General features: G+C 37.6%; 1 pseudogene; it reads right to left on the bottom strand.

Moving 5' to 3' along the window:
* Nucleotides 1-18650: 18650 nt before the first annotated feature.
* LOC107783767 (NAC domain-containing protein 2-like) lies at nt 18651-19396 on the bottom strand (annotated as a pseudogene).
* Between the last annotated feature and the right edge of the window lie 5921 nt (nt 19397-25317).

Genomic DNA, 25317 nt, shown 5'->3' with positions numbered 1-25317 from the left:
CCTCCCTGAGTTTGTACACCCCTAGTGAGCGCGGGTAACTTGAGTGAGTGATATATTGATTATGCCACGAGATGACTTGTTATTGTACTTAGGCTGTAAGGGGACCCTCCCGGAGTCTGTACACCACCAGTGAGCGCGGGTACCCAGTATGAGATGTGATATAGCCCTAGGGGCTGATATTGTTCCATGTTATTGCCTGAGGGGCTGATTACGAGTGATTGTGAGGTAGCCCGAGGGGCTGGTTCTGATGATATTATGCTCGAGGGGCAATTTATGGTACATGTTCTGCCCGAGGGGCTGTTTACGTTTCTATCATATTTATCCACCGTTTTACCACTCGTTTGAAAATTATTTTAAAAGGTTTTTACCGAAACTGTGCATGATTTACGAAGTAAATGATTTCTGTACTATATTGGAAATATCCTATATTTGTTGTAGCGTTTTGACCTGATTTACGTGCTTTCTTACTGCTCAACTTTCATTTACCTTTATTACTTACTGAGTTGGAGTACTCACATTACTCCCTACACCTTGTGTGCAGATTCAGGTATTTTTGAACCCGATAGCGGGTGTTGATTGCTCAGAGGCAGAGTCAACGAAGTTTAGCAAGGTAGCTGCCCGGCGTTTGCAACACAGCTTTTCTCCCTCTAGTTTTCATTCGACTGTATTTAATACATTTTAAGACTTTTTGTTGTATTCAGACCTTAGTAGATGCTCGTGACTTGTGACACCCCGATGTCGGGCTTGTATATTATTTCTTCACTATTCATTTAGACTTATTATCACGACCCGGATTCCCTACCCTCGGGAGTCGTGATGATGCCTACCAATGGGAGCTAGGCAAGCCAATTTTCAAACAATTACCCTTTTACCAATTTTATTTCTCTTTAACAAACATAAAGCAATAACGCATAAATAATGAAAGTTTAAATTTAAGCGGAAGAAAACAATGAAATATCTGAAATCTGCATTTATTACAACTCCTTAAGCCTTAATCACCCAAAACCTAGTGTCACAGTGTCACAAATAGTCTAAGACTGCTACATACAAAGTTTGAAGAAATAATAGTACTCTGTTTCTGAAGTAAGGAAAATGAAACAGGGAATAAAGGATAGAGGGAGACGCAAGGTCCTGCGGACACCTGCAGGTCTACCTTGGATCAAAGCATGGACTGGAGGTAGCCTCCAAACTACGGTCCAAGAGCTGCTCTGGGATCTGCACATAGTGTAGCGTGTAGTATCAGCATAACCGACTCCATGTTCTGGTAAGTGCTTAGCCTAACCTCGGCGAAGTAATGATGAGGCTGGAACCATACTACCAAATAACCTGTGCAATTCAATATATATGGCGGAAAAGAAGTGCCGAAATAAACAGACAAGTATGGGAGGGGGAGCATGATGTGGGGGAGATATCAATTCCGAATAGAAAGACATCAAGTAAACGAAAGAAACAATGAAATTCGGGTATCAACAAAGAATCAGAAATCAATAAATGCACGGCATCACCCTTCGTGCTTTTACTCTCGTCCTCACCAAAGCAATCATATAATAAAAATGTGTACGACATCACCCTTCGTGCTTTTACTCTCTTTCCTCACCATATAATCAATATAATAGGCACGGAATGGTACATCGTGTGGCACGGCAACACCCTCCATGCTTTACACTCTTCCCTCACAATCATACACAACATCACCCTTCGTGCTTTAACTCTCTTCCTCACCCAAACAACAATCACAAACAATAGGGCAAGAGAAATAAATTAAATTATAATAAGAATCCCGGCAAGGGAACAACAATTCAACAATTTAGTCCCGGCAAGGGAACAACATCAATAATATCAACATCCCGGCAAGGGAGATAACAAATGAAACAACAATAACCCGGCAAGGGTGGCAACATAATGATCTCTTCTCTTCCTCACGTTTACTTCACAGTTCACTTCACAGCTCGAGCCAGTGCTCTAGAGATTCAATTACCACTTATACTTTCATAATTCGTTATACAACTTGAGCCAATGCTCCTCAATGTTCATACATCACAATTCCTTCCACAAACTTTATACAACAAATAGAAACCATTACCAAGGCATGTAAGATACAACAAAGTCATAATGATCACCATATAAAGACTCACGGTCATGCTAGACACCAACGTATAGATACTCGTCACCATGCCTATATGTCGCACTCAATAATTACCACATAGCAAATAGGACTCGACTCCTAATCCCTCAAGCTAAGGTAAGACAAACACTTACCTCGATGCCACAAATACAATTCACGATTCAATTATAGCTTTACCACTTGATTCCACCAACAATTCACTCGTATCTAGTCACAAGTTACTTAATTACATCAATAAACACTAAATGAATCAATTTGAATGCATGAAAATGAATTTCCCAAAGTTTCACCCAAAACGTCAAAAATTGCCCCGGCCCCACATGGTCAAAACCCGAGGTTCGAACCAAAACCCAATTACCCTTTCCCCCACGAACCTAAATATATAATTTGTTTTGAAATCGGACCTCAAATCGAGGTCCAAATTCCCAATTTTTGAAAAAAAATTAGGTTCTACCCAAAACACCCAATTTCCTCCATGAAAATCATTGATTTTGAGTTGAAATCATGTTAAAAGAGGTTAATGATTGAAGGAAATGAGTGAAAATTAACTTACAATCGATTTGGAAGAAGAGTTGTTCTTGAAAATCGCCCTAGGGAGTTTATGTTTTGAAAATATGTGAGAAATGGGTTAAAATTCGTCTAAGTATAAAAGTTGCAGGTTGCAAATGTGGGAAATGTGAAATTGCGAACCCCGACCTCTGCTAGCTTGGGAATTGTGAAGGGAGGATCGCATTTGCGACCTCAGGCACCAAAGGAGAACTTCGCATTTGCGAAGCAGGTGTCGCATTTGCGACTAGGCCTTCCGCATTTGCGAGCCAAATGGTCACATTTGTGATCAGGCGTACCCAGGTCCTTGTTTCGCATTTGCGATGGAGGTTTCACATTTGCGAAGACTGCAGACTGATACACCAACTGAGAAATCTGTAATTTTCTAAGTCCAAAATGCACCCCATGGCCTATCCAAAAATCACTCGAGCCCTCGGGACTCCAAACCAAACATACACACAACCTCAAAAACATATTACGGACTTATTCGTGTAATCAAATCACCACAATAACATCATGAACATCGAATTAAACCTCAAGATCAATGAAATTTCTCAAAACTTCTTTAAACATCAAATTTTGCATTTACGATCTGAATCACGTCGAATGGATTCTGTTTCTTACCAAACTTTACCGTCAACACATATAAATCATATTGAACCTGTACCGGGCTCCGGAACCATAATAAGGCTCTGATACCACAGGTTTCACATAACATTTAACTTTCAAAAAGCTTTATATTTTACAGAAAACAATTTCTTTCAAAAATTTATTTCTCTAGCTTGGGACATTGGAATTCGATTCCGGGCATACGCACAAGTCCCATATGTTCCTACGTACCCTCCGGGACAGTCAAATTACGGGTCCGGGTCCGTTTACCTAAAACGTTGACCGAAGTCAAATTAATTCATTTTATAGCCAAAATTTATCATTTTTCACAGATTTTCACATGTAGGCTTTTCCGGTTACGCGCCCGGACTACGCACGCAAATTGAGGTGATGCTAAAAGAGGTCTTTAAGGCCTCAGAACGCATAATTCATTTTAAAAACATGTAATGACCTTTTGGGTAATCACACTTATATTATGAAATATTTATTTAAATTGAAGGCTTAAACATGAGTCTTATTGTTAAATAGTTAATTTAAAAGTTGTGTCGGTTGGCTTAGTTTCACGATAGGCGTCATCACGATCGGGTCGGTTTTAGAGTCGTGACAAATCAATAGGCAAAAATATACTTGCAAAAAGTGGCAAGCACACAACATTTAGAAGGATCTAATGCATTTCAACTAAGGGCTTTAGAATAGCGTTATTTTCTTGAACTTAAAAGAAAAAGTGGAGTAATAACAACATATATGTAAGGGTAAAATAGACCTTTAAAAATAGCAGCACCAAGGGGGGTTAGAGTTAAATTAAAATATATCTGGTTTTAGAGTCAACTCATAAAACCTGTCCATTTTTAACTTGACAACTAATTTATTTCAAGTGGACCCAAATGAAAAATGTTTTGATTCTGTTGGAAAATTTACCTATAAATAGAGGCAACTTCTTCTCATTTTTCTATCTATCTTTTATCAATACTTCTAGAGTGTTGTAAGAAAAATATTTGGAGAAAGAGAGTTGTGAAATATTATTAGAGAAGTGAGCGTGAGAAACATTATTTGTATAAAGTTTTTTCTTGAGTGAATTTGTGAGAAGCTTTCTTGTGTTTTTTCTGTGTAAAGTAGAGCGAAATCTCTAATTTCGTTCTCTATATACTTTGTATAGTGAAACTATTCCTTCTACTAGCACACATATTGGCTGAGCCACATAAATCTCGATGTCACTATTTTTTATCCCGTCTGCCGCATAAAATGAATCGTAGATGCGAAAAAGGTACACCTAATGTACACGAACAACAAAGTCACATAGTGATTTTTTTTGTGTTATGCAAAGTACTGTATTGGATCGGATTTAATGGTAAGGGCGGGAATGTATTCCCTAAACTGGAAGATGACTTAAGAAGAAAACTGGATGCTATTTGTAGGTCCTGAATGTGAAGAACCATGATTTGTTGCTCAGGTTCTTAACCTTCAGAATCTACGAATAACATCCAGTTTCCTTTTTCAGTCATCCTACAATTTGGGCATTGCATTTTGCCTTTACCATTAAACTCAGATACTATACAGTTTGCATAATAAAAAAGATTCACTGTATGTCTAATTGTTTGCGTACCTGTCACGACCCAATTCCCGAATCCGGTCGTGATGACGCCTCTCGTGAAGACAAGGCCAGCCAGACCAAACAAAACGGAACACCTCTTTAAGCAGTTAATTATCATAAACAGTAATAATACATGATATAATATCCATAAAATTCGGAATTTAACGATAATAACAGTGGAAACCATCCCGACACAGCCTAAACCGGGGTGTCACAAGTCACGAGCATCTATTAGGGTGTAAATACAACAACGAGGTCTAGATTATACAAGCAGGAATAATGAACAAAAGGGAGAAAAGCGGTGCTGCGAACGCCGACAGTCACCTCGCTAAACTTCGATAACTCTGCCTCTGATCAACAAAAACCTTCTACCGGGCGTATAAATACTTGCATCTGCACACAAGGTGTATGGAGCTATGTGAGTACTCCGACTCAGTGAGTAATAAAGGTAAATAACAACTGAGCAGTAAGAAATCACGTAAGGCAACCAACATGCTGTAGAGAAGTAGTGAAAAACCCCTTGAGAAAAATAGTGAAGCTGTGAAATCTTTAGAAATATCTTAGCTCAGTTTAAACCTCTTTCGAAAATGCCTTTCTCAACAGTTACGCAAATGAATGCAAAACAAATAGTGCAGATAAGCACGGAAATCCGCACCTCGGGCACAACACTCAATTAACAGATAATGTCAGGCAATCAGATAGATATCACATGAAGTAGCACAACAACAAATAATGGCAGACAAATGAAATAAAGTAAACACATAGAACAGTACCAGCACCGTTGCGACGTGCAGCCCGATCCATATATCGCTGCGGCGTGCAGCCCGATCCATTTATTGTCGACGACGCTCACTGGGGGTGTGCAGACTCCGAGAAGGGCCCCTTACGGCCCAAGCGCAATATCAAGCTATCTCGTGGCATCAAATCTAGGCCTTCGACCTCATATCAATATCAGTATAAACACTACTATGGCGCGCAACCCGATCCAAGAGTATCCTTACAATACAGGCCCTCGGCCTTACTAAGTCAAAATCATATAAGCCCCTCGGGCAACAGTAAAACATGATGCTCAGCCCTAAATATTATTTAAAATATATTTCAAGTGTTAAAGCAGAGTAAACATGGCTGAGTTTTGAAAACAGTAGAAAATAACATGACTGAGTTCAACTATATAATCAAACAGTGAGGAAATATCAACAACAAATCCCCGAAGGATTCAAATAGCTAGCACTAGGCCCAAGTATGGCAATCAGCCCAAATAATGATGATAACAATCAATTTTCAGTTAAATACGCAGTAAAATCATCAATCGGGACGGACCAAGTCACAATCCCCAATAGTACACGACCCCACGCTCGTCGTCAAGCGTGTGCCTCACCTCAACATAGCACTACGATGTGCAATCCGGGGTTTCAAACCCTCAGAGTATCATTTACAATCATTACTCACCTTGAACCGACTAATTCTCTAGCTCGCGATGCCTTTGCCCCTCAAATCGGCCTCCACGTGCGTCGAATCTATCCCAAATCAGAACGAATACGTCACAATATGCTAAGGGAACAAAGCCCAAGCTAAAACAATCAATAAAGGGCACGATTCCCGAAATTACCAAAACCCGAGCCCCGGGCCCATGTCTCGAAATTTGACGAAACTAACAAAACTAGAATCCTTATACTCTCACGAGTCTAACCATACGAAAATTATCCAATTCCGATACTATTTGGCCCTTCAAATCATCATTTTACCTTTTTGAAAGGTTTCACAATTTTCTTCCCAAATTCCATTCCAAATCACGAATTAAATGATGAATTCAACGATAGATTCATGTATTCTAGCCAAATCTGAGTTAGAATCACTTACCCCGATGAATTTCTTGAAAAACCTTCGAAACATCACAAAAATACGAGCTCTCTAGGTCAAAATATCAAATAAAACCCAAAACCTCATATTTATAGAGTACCCTCCAGGTTTTAGCCACCGCGGGCCGCATCAAATCGACCGCGGTCCGCGCTAGCCAGTGCGGTCCGCGCAAAAACAACCCCGGCCGCACATGCCTTCCTCTACAGTGACAGACTTTAGTATTTTGACCATAACGTTTTCTACAAGTGTCCAAATTGCGATATATTTACTATTCTGGAAACTAGACACGAAGGGATACAACTTTCGTTTTTGAATCATCTAAATATTTCTTGTAGATCAAAAGATATGAGCTTCCAAAGTAGGACTAGCGGAACGTTTCATCACCGCGGCCGCGCCCACTTTTGTGCGGTCCGCGCGACGCCTACCGCGGCTGTGCCCGCTTTGGTGCGGTCCGCACTGCACTCACCGCGGGCACACTTATTTTGGTGCGGACCGCGTGAGTGAGTTCCGGGGCCTGCAACTCCTGTGGACCTGCTACGGCTATGATTTTCGCATTAAAACATCCCGGAACCTATCCTGAACTCCCGGAACTTCAAACCAATTGTACCAACACATCCCATGTCATCGTTCAAACTTGCTCAAAACTTCGGAACGCTCACAACAACATCAAATCACCAATTTAACATAAGATCCAAGAACTCCAAGAACTCTTAAATTATGCTTTCGATCAAAAAGTCTATCAAACCTCGTCCGAATGACCTGAAATTTTGCACACACATCCCAAATGACACAACGAAGCCACTGCAACTCTCGGAATTTCATTCCGACCTTTATATCAAAATCTCACCTATCAACCGAAAAGTGCCGAAATCTCAATTTCGCCAATCTAAGCCTAAACCTTCCACGGACTTCCAAAATGCGTTCTGATCACGCTCCTAAGTCCCAAATCACCTAACGGGGCTAACCCAACCATAAAAATTTCAATCTGAGATCACATACAGACAAGTCAAATCTTGGCCAAACCTTTCAAATTTTGAGCTTTCAACTAAAATTGTTCTTTCAAATTCATTCTGATTAACCTGAAACCCAACACTAACGATTTACATAAGTCATGATACACCACAAGGGGCAAGTCATGCCTGAGAATTGGCGAGCAAAGTGCAAAAAACTCAAAACCGGGTAGTTACATCCTCCCCCACTTAAACATACGTTCGTCCTCAAACATGCCCAGAGTTGTTCCAAATGCCAACCAATCGCTGATTATCCTTTCCATGCATATACCCGGGGTGATCCGGCGTCACCCTATCTCATATAGGTCCGATAACACAATGCAACTAAAATTTCACAATCCAACCTAGCCCAATAACCTTAGAACCACATTTCCACTTCTGAAACTATCATTACTATCAAAATCCCACATTTATACTGCGAATAACTCCAAACAAGCCGTGACAAACCATATCTGCTATCTCAGGTGCAATCACATAATATACCACATAACTCGAATACTAGCAGCGATAACTTCTAATCACAACAGTTGTACATAACAAACGAATACCGTTAGGAAACCTCTTATCAACTAAAGTCTCATTCTAACACTTCCATATACAGCCAATGATAAATGAAACACGCAATAAACCATAACCATTTCTCTGATCAATCATTCATAAGGCCACTTCTCCTTTGGTAAGGACCATAGCAAATTTCTGAGCCGAACCTCGATATTTACCCATCAAACATGCTGAAATCGAATCTGTTTGTATTCATTAATGATCCCAATGATCTCTTCTGACCCCATACACTACTCTGGTGACATGACACGTCCGGACAAGCCTAAGCCACAACTTGCATAATACGGGCACCAATAAGCAATGGTCCGAACATACTCAAATCAATGAAAATGACTCAAATGAAAGAGCTGTACCTCAAGCTCACCTGTACTATCACAACGCAAAGCTGAGGACCCATCTCATATCATAGAAATAGAACACACGAATCTAACTCGAAAAATCATACCTCCACTTAATCTTTATTGCAATGCACGACTCTATCCAAACACTGCTCCATATGAACCACCTCAAGCCACTATGCTAGAAATCAACAACCACGCACAATTTGATGTCTGGAACCAAAGCAATTCATTACACCAATGGTGAAACAAGTAACATATACCACGCAACCCGATAGGACATAACCGATACGCCATTCACCGTGCAACACCCAATTACTTTTCCCGCTCGACTTCGACTATGAACCCCGATAGAACCGCATCATATGCGCCCATAACCAACAAATCATAATGTCTTAAAACACAGAAAGGGAACTCACAGATCTCCCAGATCACTAGTAAGCTCAATAACTGTCGAATCAACCTGTCCCCCAACAATATAGTTTGGGGCCAACTAAGCTGACTCAGCTAGAACACGCATCCACATTGGCCTGCCAATGAACTCCTTATCAAGGAAGCCTGAAGTTGCTCCTTTCACTACTATAACTCCCGTCGGAGCCATACGATACGGTGCCCATCACCAAATCACTACCAAAATCAATGACCATGCCCGACGACATGCCCGGCCACAAGAAGCACATCCGAAGAGTCCCTCACACTAGAACTGAATCAATGGTAGAAACCTCTGCACTGACATCCATCACAAAGGCCCAATTAAGAAAGGCAATCTTCGGAATATAACCCACTTCACTAGAACATAATATGACGCACCTCGCCACTCAACCCGTGGCATTTCTGGCATAGCCAACAGTGCCACCTTAGCACAATAGCCCAAAATAACGCAGCACGGAGACAAACAGTCTGAACCCAATATCACGTCCAAGATCTAATATACCATGCAACAAAAGATCCGCCCGAGTCTCCAAATCCCGATAGTCGCTAAACAGTACCGATACACACGATCCACAACCACAACATAGCCTGAATATGAGAACTTCCGTCTCCGAATCCACATGGCCCATGAATCACCATATCCGATCCCAACTTCGCCGTCCGAATATATGCTACACCTTTAATACCCAATCATTTCACGAGATATACTTTAAAATTCTTCTGTGCCACCAAGCAGACTCGAATATCAGCAGTCGATCTAGCCAGAAAGTGCCACAATACTACCGAAGTGCCATCAACTTAACCACATTTCCCTTTTCCTAAAATATACAACCTCGCCAAATCACCTCAGTTAGAATTACCATTTCTTTAATCATCCGAAGATCATTTCTCAAATCATCTAAAATTGCCCGTGCTGCCTAAGAATTTTTATGACTTTTCGCTCAGAACTGAACTGTAACCTTACACACGCAATTCTCAATTCTCCACAACATACCGCATGTACCATACCATCCTAGGATAACATGAGAATTTCATCCTCTTTCCTAGCCACAAACATTTACGTACTCAACTAGTCAAGAACTTTCTGAGTTTTCCCTTGCACAAATTAGACCTGCCAGGACTGAATCCTTCTAACTCGACCAAGCTAAGAAAGCCATTAAAACATAAGAGCATTTCTGCAAAACACCTGCGAGAACCCATTACCTCGAACACACACACGGAATTAATCATATCCTTACCATACCGATTCAGTCTACTATCAATCTATTCCATCTATCTAAATTTCCTTCTGATTCATTTGCAATTGATATTCTCTCTTGCTGTAGCACCACAATTCCTCAACCCAGGCTCACCACACGAGACCCAAGCACAAGGCCACACTGTCTAAGACCTATAAGCCGATGAATACTCACTTGATTACTCCCGAAACACCACATTCCAGAATACTTTACTTTGAAGAACTTCCTGCGAATCTAAATCCGTTACCTTTGCTTTCCTGATACTGATACATAGGATCTTATAATCAATATATAGATATCACAAGTCTTGACCTCTTCCAATAAAAACATAGTTTCTAACCCCATACACAACTTTAAGATACCCAATTGTTACATGTGGAACCTCGAACACATTAAAACCTTTCTCGAGAGGCACTCACTCTCTTCGAACTGTAATTAGCCTGATCAAATGAACCGATCAACCTGTGCCTCATTAGCACTCCGACACCGCAGAATGTGACATCTATCCATTACCACCAAGCAACTTCCTGCTCTATGCATCGAGCATCCTTTACCACTCACGACTCAAGACATTCCATGATTTTTACAAACTTATGAAGCATGCTATATACCTTGTTAAGAATTTTTCCTTTACTCGAGCTATCCTCTGTCTCAATTTCCGCAAGCCATAACTAATTCGCTCGCATGCCTCAACTGGGACCAACATAGCACCTAACCATGCAATCAACTACTCCCTGTAGACTCCCCCACTTGGCTCAAAGTCGTAGATCAAAATACACTCAATAACTCATAACACTTATACCCTATTGATACCACAATACCATAGTGATATTAGACTCAAATCTTTTTAAGCTTGTGAAAACACAAATCATCTAGTACTCTAAATCTTCGGCAAATCTCGCACTCATTCTCGCAACAGTTAAGCCTACTCTCTTAAGCGACCCGAAATTTCAAATTTCAACACGTACTTTTCACTTACACATGAGATCTTCTAACATACACATAAGGATCACACCCCTTCAGAACACTCCGCAGGAGATAACCCACCTGCTTCGCCTCAATTTAACATTTCTGTACACCTTCCACCGTCATACACATTACATAGTCACTTAGTCTTCCTGAGTCTGAGCTCATACCGCAACATGGAATTTACTTCAATCAACTAGGAGACATGAAAAGATTCTTCACGCGCCCATAACTCGGGTCTACACATCCAATTACAATGGAAATCAAACACTTAATGGTTCATCTCTCATCCAGCAGACCTTCCTCGCCACTTCCAAGTCATATAAATATATCTCGCAATACTAACATACTCATCATGTAGCTATCCAGTCGTCATTCCCACCAACAGGGGCAATACCGAACGTATAAGTTCAAAATACTTGCTTACACAATCAACACCTCGGTGCTCAAGCCATAGGCAAAGATCCGGCCTCAAGTCCTCCAGACTGGCCCAACATCAACTCATAGAGATCACATCTCACCCCTCGATCGGGGAATCACAAGCCATAGAAGAACATCTGATACTAAGCGCTCATGCGCGCATACGAACACGTGGAAAGAATTTCAAGAGTTATTTTTCAAGATGAATCAAGGACGCACGATAAGAATTCAAGAATGTGAAGTTTTTCCTAAAGGTTCTGCAGCCTCTCGAGGATAAGTACAGACGTCTCCGTACCGATCCGCGAGACTCTACCAAACCTGCTCATGACTCATGAGACCTATGTAACCTAGGCTCTGATACCAACTTTTCATGACCCAATTCCCGAACACGGTCGTGATGGCGCCTCTCGTGAAGATAAGGCTAACCAGACCAAACAAAACGGAACACCTCTTTAAGCAATTAATTATCATAAACAATAATAATACATGATATAATATCCATAAAATTAGGAATTTAACGATAACAACAGTGGAAACCATCCCGACACGGCCCAAACCGGGGTGTCACAAGTCATGAGCATCTATTAGGGTGTAAATACAACTACGAGGTCTAGATTATACAAGCAGGAATAATGAACAAAAGGGAGAAAAGCGGTGCTGCGAACGCCGGAAGTCACCTCGCTAAACTCCGATAACTCTGCCTCTGATAAACCAAAACCCGCTACCGGGCGTATAAATACCTGCATCTGCACACAAGGTGCAGGGAGCAATGTGAGTACTCCGACTCAGTGAGTAATAAAGGTAAATAATAACTGACCAGTAAGAAATCACGTAAGGCAACCAACATGCTGTAGAGAAGTAGTAAAAAACCTCTTGAGAAAAATAGTGAAGCTGTGAAATCTTTAGAAATATCTTAGCTCAGTTTAAACCTCTTTTGAAAATGACTTTCTCAACAGATACACAAATGAATGTAAAACAAATAGTGCAGATAAGCACGGAAATCCGCCCCTCGGGCACAACACTCAATTAACAGATAATACCAGGCAATCAGATAGATATCACATGAAGTAGCACAACAACAAATAATGGCAGACAAATGAAATAAAGTAAACACATAGAACAGCACCAGCACCGTTGCGGCGTGCAGCCTGATCCATATATCACTGCGGCGTGCAGCCCGATCCATTTATCGTCGACGGTACTCACTGGGGGGGGGGGCGCAGACTCCGGGAGGGGCCCTTTACGGCCCAAGTGCAATATCAAGCCATCTCGTGGCATCAAATCTAGGCTTTCGGCCTCATATCAATTTCAGTATAACACCACAATAATAATATCATTTGGCCCTTCAAATCATCATTTTACCTTTTTGAAAGGTTTCACAATTTTCTTCCCAAATTCCATTCCAAATCACGAATTAAATGATGAATTCAATTATAGATTCATGTATTCTAGCCAAATCTAAGTTAGAATCACTTACCCCGATGAATTTCTTGAAAAACCTTCGAAACATCGCCAAAATCCGAGATCTCTAGGTCGAAATATCAAATAAAACCCAAAACCTCATATTTATAGAGTACCCTTCAGGTTTCAGCCACCGCGGGCCGCATCAAATCGACCGCGGTCCGCGCAAAAACAACCGCGGCCGCATAGGCCTTTCTCTGCAGTGACAGGCTTTAGTATTTTGACCATAACTTTTGCTACAAGTTTCCCAATTGCGATATCTTTACCTTTCTGGAGACTAGACACGAAGAAAGACAACTTTCATTTTTTAATCATCTCAAAATTTCTTGTAGATCAAAAGATATGAGCTTCCAAAGTTGGACCAGCGGAACGTTTCATCACCGCGGCCGCGCCCACTTTTGTGCGGTCCGCGCGACGCCTACCGCGGCCGCGCCCGCTCTAGTGCGGTCCGCACTGCACTCACCGTGGGCGTACTTATTTTTGTGCGGACCGCGTGAGTGAGTCCCGGGGCCTGCAACCCCTGTGGACCTGCTACAACTATGATTTTCGCACTAAAACATCCCGGAACCTACCCGGAACTCCCGGAACTTCAAACCAATTGTACCAACACATCTCATGTCATCGTTCAAACTTTCTCAAAACTTCGAAACGCTCACAACAACATCAAATCACCAATTTAACATAGGATCCAAGCCTAAGAACTCCAAGAACTCTTAAATTATACTTTAGATCAAAAGGTCTATCAAACCTCGTCCGAATGACCTGAAATTTTGCACACACATCCCAAATGACACAACGAAGCCACTGCAACTCTCGGCATTTCATTCCGACCTTTATATCAAAATCTCATCTATCAACCGGAAAGTGCCGAAATCTCAATTTCGCCAATCCAAGCCTAAACCTTCCACGGACTTCCAAAATACATTGCGATCACGCTCCTAAGTCCCAAATCACATAACGGGGCTAACCCAACCATAAAAATTTCAATCCGAGATCACATACAGATAAGTCAAATTTTGGTCAAACATTTCAAATTTTGAGCTTTCAACTGAGACTGTTCTTCCAAATTCATTCTGATTAACCTGAAACCCAACACCAACGATTTACATAAGTCATGATACACCACACGGGGAAAGTCATGCCCGAGAATTAGCGAGTAAAGTGCAAAAAGCTCAAAACCACCGATCGGGTCGTTACAGTACCTTAGTTATATCTTTGTCACATCGATGGTTCATATAGTTGGTATTTGCAAAGGATATTCTGCTTCTGTCAAGCTAAAGGTGATCGAGAATATTGGCCACATGTTGCAAAATAATTATTAACACGTTGCAAAACTTTAGTTTGCTAACCATTATTTGCGCATTAAATGTACTGAATTAGGAGAGATCTTGAATTATTCTTGTAAAGTGTTGTCTGTATATCACCAATCTCCTTCATTCATATTTTCTCAATTCATTTTTATATCAGTATTAGTTTTGTGAAGGCATTTCGTGACAAAGGTGTCAAATCCTTCTGTGTGGAATAGTACTAGAATTGCTTTATGGTGTAAATAATGTTGAATATAAGATTTATTTTGAGTATTCAAGTGTAATAATTTTTTTTCTTGTAATCTTCTATTTTATTTAAATTTAGCAGTAAATTATTTTTTCCTTAATCTTAGTTGTCTCATATCTAACAATTTAATCCAACGTTTTTAAAGAATCTTTTAATCATATTGGAAATTTATATAATGATAGAAAATATATAGAACATTTAGTTAAGACGTGATTAATTAATTAAACGTAAACTTGATAATAGTATGGGACATCATTATCCATCCAAGTTATAAGAACCTGGGGAAAATATTTATGGACACAATATAGGAAACGGAAATAATCGGATTACAAAAGTTACACTGTATTCTGAATCTACCTAGAGAAAATTTAAAATGGGGTTCTTTTACTTGTAAACAATTCGCGACGGGAGTTCAAACTAGTTTACTTTAGCAATGTTCACTACTAGAAATCCGGTAAAAAGCGACCACAAAAAGCGACCAAAGTTGGTCGCTTATAGGCCTAAAAGCGACCAAAAAGCGACCAAACATGCCTGGTCGCAATATTGCTGGTCCCTTTATTTTAGGGACCAAAGTTGGTCGCTAATTAGCGACCAACTTTGGTCTCTAAGGTAAAAGGACCAAATATTCTGATTTTGACTTTAGTGACCAACTTTGGTCGCTATATTAATTTAATAATATAAATTTGGCGACCAAAGTTGGTCTCTACATATGAAATATGTTATTTTTAATTTATCATTAATCATTAGAAAGCGACCAACTTTGGTCTCTAATCCAAATATTATATTTTAAAATCTGGACAATAAAGACCAAAGTTGGTCGCTAAATTCAAGAATTTAATTTTTTTTAGTCGCTATATTTCCAGAAATTGTATTTTTTTAATAGAAACTGGGCAGGTAGCGACCAAGGCTGGTCGCTATTGCCCAGAAAATTATTTTTTTTATAGTGAAATGCGACCAAATAGAGACCAAAGTTGGTCGCTTTTCTTGGTATATTTTTGGCAGAAACTGCCTGTTTTGGCAGCTACACCACCTGCCAGCTTACCAAACATCCTAAACAGGCATTTTATGCCAGCAACAACAACAACAACAATTAAAAGCAACAATCAATAGAACTAACACATTAAGCTAACAAAACTAAGTTAACGCTTATTACAAGCCCATTCGAACTAAAAAGAACTAACACAATAGAACTAATTTTTTTTGTCTAGTTCAAAGTATATAAAGTACTCAAGGAGTGTTCTTTCAGCATCCTCGTCCGAAAGTTGGATTGCCTCGCCCGATTCATTAGGTGGTTGACTGCGTATGAATTCTCCCACATCAGCTGCATGTGAAGCGAACCTATATGAAAAATTATATATATTGAATTAGTATTTCAAAATTTATATAAAAGTAAATCAAAATACTTAATGAAAAGTAAAAAACTTACATGTATATAGTCGAGGTTCGACCCTCCTTTCTGAATCAGTCTCTTTCTTCTTCTTTACAATACGAGTTTTATTGAATAGCTCATCTTGCTTCATTGGCATCATAAAGCTGTCTGGTGGCTTTGGTGATTATCCTTGTGGTACTATTACTCGGGATGAAATTGGATACAGAAAATAACTTGGATACAGTACCTGACAGAGTGTGTCTTTTATCAATTGTTGATCTCTATAGCTACAATGATAATGAGAAGGCAACGACATGTGTTTCAAAATAGTGATGGTATAGGTAGGATTTAACATTTCCTAAGTAGATAAAAGAGGTTATAGGGGAATTCTCTACTTCACTTTCCAAGAGGAAAAGAAGTTTGATTGATAGTGATAACGTTGATAAAGACGGAATGTTTTCCGTTGGTCATGACAGTTCCCATAAAGCGAGGATCATAAGACTCTATGATGACAAAGATTGTAGGAAGTTTTGTTCTAAACTTTCTTCCAAGTCTGATCCGTACAAGCTTAATATGATATTGGTGATATTTCTTCGGATTCAGACAATGATTTGACCGACAAAAGTATGTAAATGCTCTTAAAAAGAATTAAAGGTAAAATGTTTTTCTTGGTAGAGAAGGATGCTGAAAAGATTTTACCTTTAATTCTTTTTAAGAGCATTTCCATACTTTTGTCGGTCAAATCATTGTCTGAATCCGAAGAAATATCACTAATATCACATTAAGCTTGTACGGATCAGACTTGGAAGAAAATTTAGAACAAAACTTCCTATAATCTCTGTCATCATAGAGTCTTATGATCCCCATTCTATGGGAACTGCCATGACCAACGAAACACATTCCGTCTTCATCAACCTCGTCACTCTCAATTAAACTTCTTTTCCTCATAGAAAATGAAGTACAGAATTACTCTATAAGCTCTTCTTTTATCTACTTAGAAAATATACGGTATTACCTCATACACTTATACTTAGTGCATAGTATAGCGTAAGTACATATATTGTATATATAGACACACACGCCCGCTTCGTAGTACTATTCATCCCTTGTATTACAAAATTATTAACGACTTACATTTATATTATTTACATAGTAAACACAAAAGTGATTTTTAAATTTGACCATATAGAGACCAACTTTGGTCGCTAACTTTAAATGAATTTAATTTAGCGACCAAAGTTGGTCACTAAATGTACATGAATTTAAATTAGAGACCAAATTTGGTCACTAAAATTTAATCAGATTTATTTATATTTTATATAATATTTAAATTAATAATAAAAATTGTTAAACGTTAGAACTGGGTCCCACATTGGCGACCAACTTTGGTCGCTAAATTTTGAATTATATTTATTTATATTTTATAAATTTTTTACATAAATATATATTTATTAAAATATTATAACTGGGTCCCACTTTAGCGACCAAAGTTGGTCGCTATCTTCTTATCCTTCAGTTAGCGACCAACTTTGGTCGCAAGTTTTAAATTATATATATTTATATTTTATAAGTTTTATAAAATAATAATAAAATTATTAAAAAAAATTGTGTGGGTCCCACTTTTGCGACCAACATTGGTCGCTAAACTCAGTGTATCTTTGACCAAGCAAGTCTGACCAGTCCAGTCAACAGTTTGACTAAATTTGCGTCCAAATAGCGACCAACTATGGTCGCTAAATTATTTCAAATATTTTTTTTATTATTTTCGGTAGTTTGGCGACCAATTTTGGTCGCTTTTCTTAACAGACCAAATTTTGTCGCCAATATTTGGTCGCTTTTTGGCCGAATTCTAGTAGTGGTTTAACAACAAGCTTAGCACAATTAACTTGACCATATGAGGTTACAAGTTAAAAAAGTAATCAAAAAATGTCAACAGTCCCTAATATGGACCAGTTCGAATTCGGTCCCCTGTCTAAATATGTGGAACAAAATAAACTTTAGAGAGTAATTATAAAAGTCTACACCAGCCTTAATAACACAACGTATACATACAGATAGAAACCAATAAGAATATGGCAAAAAAGACATCTGTTGCAATCAACTAAACAAATAATAATTTTGTTCTGTGAAATCAACAATATACACTACAAGAATAATATGGACAGTAATTTGTTCTAGAGGATGGATTTGATCCAACAAAAATTGTGAATGATGAATTATTTAGAATTTTTTTGATAAGCGTGAATGATGACAAAGAATTACTGCCAGAGAACAGATATTAAGCATTAAACCTACAACAATACATAGCAGGAAATCATGTCAAAGTTATATTAAGTGATACTCCACATATATATGTGACTACAAGGAAATTCTTCTGGCAATAGCTAGCTAGTTTCTTTTACGAAGTAATTAGTTCCAATGAGAAACTGTTACCTAGCTAAAAGCTACTCCTATTTTTACTGTAAATTTCATCTAGTACTTCATTCAACAAAGTTATATATAAATTGATTGCTGCGTGTCTCTCCTCCGATCGGCCGTCGATATATCTGCTTCCCCTTCATTACTCATGCTTACCAGATTATATCTCTAAACTCGTCTATTCCTATGAGCATATCATCAGCCCAATTGACCTCCTGTCGTCTATCCCTATGAGCATATCATCAGCCCAATTGACCTCCTGTTGGTAGTTGGACCAGTCATTAACTTGATGTTGATCAGCTGCTTGACATATTGTTGCTGGTTGTACTGTTGTGCAGTAATCTTCATCAGGTCCATGTAACATAGCTTCGATTGCTTTTGGAACATCTTCTTCCTCCATATTTACCCCATGATTTTTCTTTGATCTTATATTCTTCTTGATTCGGCACACAACAATATCCTCCTTAGGAAAACCCGACGGAATATTCTTTCATCAGCCAATTTTTATTGTGCTCTCCTTCTTTACTACGAGTTTGAAACTTGAAACATCTTCTAAACCCAACCACAGTTCCCTTAGCGTTCTTGATAGGATCAATACCGGTTTGGCCTTTCCATGTCCCGTTGGCGCAAGTTCGACAAACCCTTGTATGTTCACTCTTCTGCTTCTTCAACCGAGTAAAAATATAGCGAACCTTCTCTTCGGGATGATCAGAATTAGCTCAAAATATCTCCCATGGTGGTTGGTCTCCATAGATATCGGCAAGTTGGAAATTAGGGCATTCACTCGGCAAAAGCTCGCCCTTTAGTAACCTTTTCAGAAAGTTGATCAACTCTGCTTCAGTAGGGTGAAATCGAACACCATGATACACCCACGGCATGCACCTGGCACCATCGACATGGTATATATGGTCGTCTCTTTTTCTTGCTTATAGAGAAACACAAGAACGAGACAATAGTAGTTGCCGCAATATGCAAAGACAAGAACTTCTCTTCTCTCAAGTAATTAAGAAGACAAGAACTATGGAAACAAAACCCTAAACGAATGGCAGAAGTTAATTGATGTGAATGCTGTAATATAATGGACTATTTATAGATATCTGATCAGGTTAATTCCAACAACGAAAATTTAGGAAATAAATTTTTAGGAGAGAAAAAAAGTGTTTATTTCTGCGGAAGGTTAACGCTTGGGGCTCAACTTAGCTTTTCCTAATCTTTATATACAAAGCGTAAGTTTTTTACAATTGAACTAATTAGTACAGTTGTGATCAGGTGAAACTGAAAATATAGTATCTCGTTTCTTTTACTTCTTTCTTTTTTGTTTACAATTTTTTTATTTTCTCTAATTCCACTCATCCAATAAGAAATTTCTAAAGGAGAAATGATCAAAATAGTCCTTAATATATTTGGGTTACTTTATTTTTGTCCTTATTAATATATCCCTTGATATATGATCCTTTCACATGCTTGGTTTATCTAACAGAATTTTTGAAGCGAGAAAAGAAATTAAAGGACAATATTATACGTACACCTCTTTTATAAGAAATGGAAAGTTAGTAAATTTACCCCAACGTAAACTAGAGAAAAGGAAAACGTGTCCTTTGTCGTTGGACTAGCTGTAAATTTCAGAACCATATATGTATACTAGTTGGAATAGCCCGGGCAAAGCCCGGGCCCAACATAAAGAGAACTATATTGTTGTAAGTAAAAGGCATAGTGATACTATCTCCAACGGATGAGCTCGAGCTGTACTGAGAAGAGAAATAAAAGACTACACAAATATGTTACACAAAAACCGTAATGGATTTGCAGTAGTATCTGCAGATACAAATATGCATAAGATGGCAGAAAGTAGATACTATCAAAGGATATAGTACTATCTTTCAACTGGTCTGAAAGAGTACCAGATGAATCAACTCGGGCCTGAGATAAGCATTTGAAGGAATTCCATTGGATATATTCTCTCCTTCCACATTTTGAACCCTTAGGCTTTTTTCGGGAATTGGATACAGTTGCAAATACAGTAAATTTTGTAAGAAGATCTTCAAGATTTTCTGGCCGGACTTTAGCCCCTCATTTTCACTCGAATGTAGAGAGCATTTCAAATTGTATTTAAATTCTTGTCCTGCCAGATCACCAAGAGAAAACAAAACAAAACAAACAAACAAACAAACAAACAAACACAAAATTTCCATAAAAATCATTCTTTTAGGTAAAACAAATATAGCATATCTTATTTTGACTATCTTATCAGATGAATCACAGATAAAAAAACTACACCAATTAACAAAATTTTTCTACTTAAACACACACACATACCAATAAAACACAGACTCCATAAATATCACCTTTTTAGTCAAAACTCAAATAACTTATCTTATCAAAGCAGTCACAAATCAAAAACTAAACCCTTTAACAAAAAAATTTCTACCACACACACCAAGATAAAATAGAACAAGGAAAATAACGGTTCAAGTAAAATTTGCAATAAAAGCAAAAAGGGGATGAAATTTGACTAACCATTTTGATTGTATTGGGTGTTGAGAATCGGGGGAAATTGGAAGAGATTGAAGGGTTAAAGCTCAAGGCTCAAGAACGCGGTGTTCTGTCAATGTAAAGCTAAAGGAGCGACATATTTATTTGAAAATTCATCAAGAAGCTGCAAAATTAGGTATGTATAAATGATCAATGATAATGAAAGAGTTATGGAGAAAAAAAAAAGAGAAAACAAATTGGATATTAAGGGGAAGATTAAATTCAATGACTGCAAACTAAATCAACAAATTAATGAAAGCACACTGAACATTCCATTTTTACACTTAAACAAACATATGTAACCAGTATAAAATTTGAATATACAGAAATGTTTCAATGTGCTACTTGAATGTAAACTCCAAATGAGTAAGGGAAGAAGCTTCCAATCATCAATAGTGTGCCAAAATAGAATGGAATGAAGTTGCACATCAATCGATTAGGAGGAACGCATCAATGACATGAATGTTGCTAGACAAATCATCAACCAAGGACTAAGGATCTTTAAGATCTTGATTTACTCCATGAATATGTGTTCTATGTATTTGTGAGTGTGCATTTGTATTTTAATATTTAAAGATCCATTTTGAAATGACAACGTAAGTGCGATTTAACAACATTGTTCTTAAGTAGCAACAATGTATGAATACAAGCTTGCATGTAGGAAAATAAGATAATTAGGTAAATAAAATAATATCATTTATAAATTACCGATTTTTTGTTCAAAGATGCAATTGTCTTTCTTTGAACGATCAAGTCTTCAAGAGTCACGATATTGAAAGAACTCTGTCAAAAACGATATATAATTAGTCACGAAGATAAACATCTCTTCAATAGTTTTTCCCATTATCTAACATAATGAAGATGTAACCTTTTGTCAAAGCTGAGATGACCTCGAAGCTAGCTTTATTTTTATCTTTTCAATCAATCATTTTCAGGAGTTGATGTAGGTCCATGGCGCAAAGTGGATTCTAAAGAAAATTCAGCAAGGAAAGGATTAACTAATGGTTCCTATTATGAAAAAGACAATGAGTCTAGACCATAAGAAATGCAGTTGGTAAAGCAGAAGATGCTATTCAGTTAAACAAATTGAATAAAGTGCTTTCTCACAATCATCTCTACGGTATTTTCCAATAAAAATAATAAAATAATCATGTTGACAAAAGGTTATATGTAAGAAATCTACAGGGCTAGTATAATATTTCCAGATAGTTTTAGCAAAACAATCTGTGTAGCAGATGTCACTCATTGAGTCGATGGCATATGTATAGCAGCAAGCACATCTTGATACCGGCTGGTGTACAAAACTGAAAACTGTATGATCAGTAAGAAGATTGATTGTTGCCTAAAGTTCTCCATAGTAACAAAGAACATTTAAAAGAAATAATTTTTGTGCGAACTTTTTTAGTGAAAAATGCAGTTTTTGTTGGTGTCATTATATCCCAGGCTGAAGCTTACGTGAAATTATCAGAATAATCCACCAAGTTTTAAAGTGCAAAGTGCAAAATACAAAGAACAACTTTAAGGATGATAGAACTTTACAAAGTATACATTAGCAAGAGACCATCATTTTCATCAACCCATATTGCTCCAATACCAGTAGTAGTAGGCACATTATATACACATTGATCCAATCCAGCGTCAACTTTTAGTGCTATATGAAAGTTTTGCAAGTTTGTCATGTTTGTTAAGGATCGCAAAAACATTGAGTATGGATTACCCTTTAGTATGTCCATCAATTCCTTCACTGTCGATTTATTTAATTTATCTGAGCAAGCCATTCTATTTTCAAGCTCATTTGCATTATCGTAAAAGTAGAGTTGCAAATTTCTTAGCCCTCTTTCTTTGGGATATAAATCGTCTATCAAGTGATACATCTGTCCTTGAACTCTGAATGTATAAATACCACGATTTCTCTTGGCCAAATCTTTGTCATAAGTGACACCAAGTGACGTAAAGACAAACAAATTATTATATGTTCTAATGTACGTTCGAAAGTGCTTAGATTCTGCATTGTTTCCAATATATAAATTTCTCAGTTCAGCTGGCATTCGATGAGAGGTCAACTTCATTGTACCATTGTTATAGCAAAATTCAGGGGGCTCATACTCAAATATTTTCGCACGACAGAATTTACAATTTGGAACCTTTTTTAACATAACATAATCAGAACGTAGTTGTTTAATATTAATCGTAGCTTTCTTATTCGTTACACGACCTGCATATTTCAAATAACTTTTAAGGGATACAAATGGAAGAAATGATAAAACCAACCAAGGGTTATGGTTATACGGACTTTAGTTGTAGTAGTTCTAGAAGTTGGAGTACATGATTCATTTGCAGTTCTCGATGTTGAGCTTGGTTCAAGATAATTTTTGGTTACATACTTGCGGATAGTAGACGCAGAAACATAAATGATCAGTATGGATTCAGAGCCATACCCTTTTCAAAAATAGGGGTAGGATGAAGCATGCTTTTTCCTTTCTGAACTACATCAACTGCTGTTAAAACTTCATAGTTAATGACTACTACATTAATAACTTGTTCATAAATATAAAGGTCACAAAGGCAACCAAATCGGTAATACGATTTGTAAATGTGTAAATACGACAATGTAAAAGTAATATGCAAACTAAAAAATGTAATATAAAAATTAACATTACCTGTTTCATGAATCATGGAGCGATTGCAAATATTCTTCCCTTTTTCTAAATTATCCCTTGATGTAGTTACACAAAGTTATTGCGGGGCAGCTGCTACACAGAGTAGGCGAGATGTTTAAAGGTACACAGTAAATCGTTAATAAGCACCAAATAAAGAGAGAAAGAGCACAAACTATTCTATATCTCATTTAATTAATTAAGATAAAAAGGGGTCATACAATCTTCTAAAAAAATTAAATGTGCAGCAGTACATTAATAATATATGGTAGCTATAAATGACTAAAAAATATAACCTTTTTGAAGCAGGCTAGCAGGTTCTCGTATGATAAGAGCAGTTTGTTTTGGAAATCCTCCTTTGTACCAAGATGGTGTTCCCTGCTCTATGCTACCAACAATGGGATCTTCAAGAATCCTATGTTTTCCACAATCTTGTTTTCTCATACGTCGTGGTAGTAACAATGCTTCTCGTCTATGAGCAAATATTTGGTTATACGTATCACGACGTTTAAGTTGTATTGCAGCCTTCCTTTTTTCTGCATCTGCACATTTGTTTGTATTCCTAGACTCCATCAGCTACGCAAGTTCAAGTTCCTCTTTTCTTACCTGTACAAATTTTAAGTTGCAGGCTCTTCATAAAATGTCTAAAAAAGATGTAAAAGATTAATTATATTACAAATGTAATTGTAGCGCACAAGATAAATGTTTAAACTGTAGGTTATCATGAAATCAATGAGTGTCTTCCATTTTCACAAGCTAAAGTAATTGCATCAGAATATATTTTGGCTCCATCAATTTATAGCATTTATCATGATCAACGCTAACAAACACTTATTGTAACTAAAGGCTAAAGCTTACATCACCACATTTCAGCTGAGTGAAAAGATACCAAAACACAAATAGTATGCCCAAACAATCCAACATCACGCACATTTATTTAAAATAATTGCATCTCCAACTGAGCAAAATAGTCAAAAATTGACATTCATCGAAAGAGTGAGCTTTCTTTTGTCTTTTTGTATACTTTTTTTCAACACATTGTATCTCTGTATAGTCATTTGTTCTGGGAGCACCTATAGCTTCAACTGTTGCGGAAAGGCTTTGTGGAAGAGGGAAAATTAATGTATTATAAGAACAATATTGTTTCCATTGAAGGATAAACTGAGATTTTTGTAAATTTTTAATTCTAAATTGTAGTATCCATGTACATTTAAATGTACTCTTAGTTGTTAACACTATGCAGTAACTTAAACAAAAAATAAAAAAAAAAGAAACACGTAATGTGCAGTAGCTCCTGTAACACATACTTTAAGCCAAACTTGATACTTCAGTTGGCATATTTCTTCTTAGTTGTGGATGACATAAAATTAGAAGAAAGCAATTCAGCACAACAACTATCAGTCCAAAAGAAAAAGAAAGGAGAGATTGCTAATAAATTGTACAATATGGATAATTGAACAAAGAGTCATGAGGACAAAGCACCAAGCAAGTAGATCCTCAAGAAATATAGATAACAAGATAACTTTAAAGACATTTGAAGAGGCAGATGTGAAGAACCAATACTCATAACTTGTAATAGTCATTTACTTCAATAATCTATGACTATTCGTAACTTTAAAAAGTAAAAATG

Source organism: Nicotiana tabacum, chromosome 6, assembly GCF_000715075.1.
Source record: "Nicotiana tabacum cultivar K326 chromosome 6, ASM71507v2, whole genome shotgun sequence".
NCBI lineage: Eukaryota > Viridiplantae > Streptophyta > Magnoliopsida > Solanales > Solanaceae > Nicotiana > Nicotiana tabacum.
Note: the sequence above shows the minus strand (reverse complement) of the source record. Positions and strands in the feature narration are given on the sequence as shown.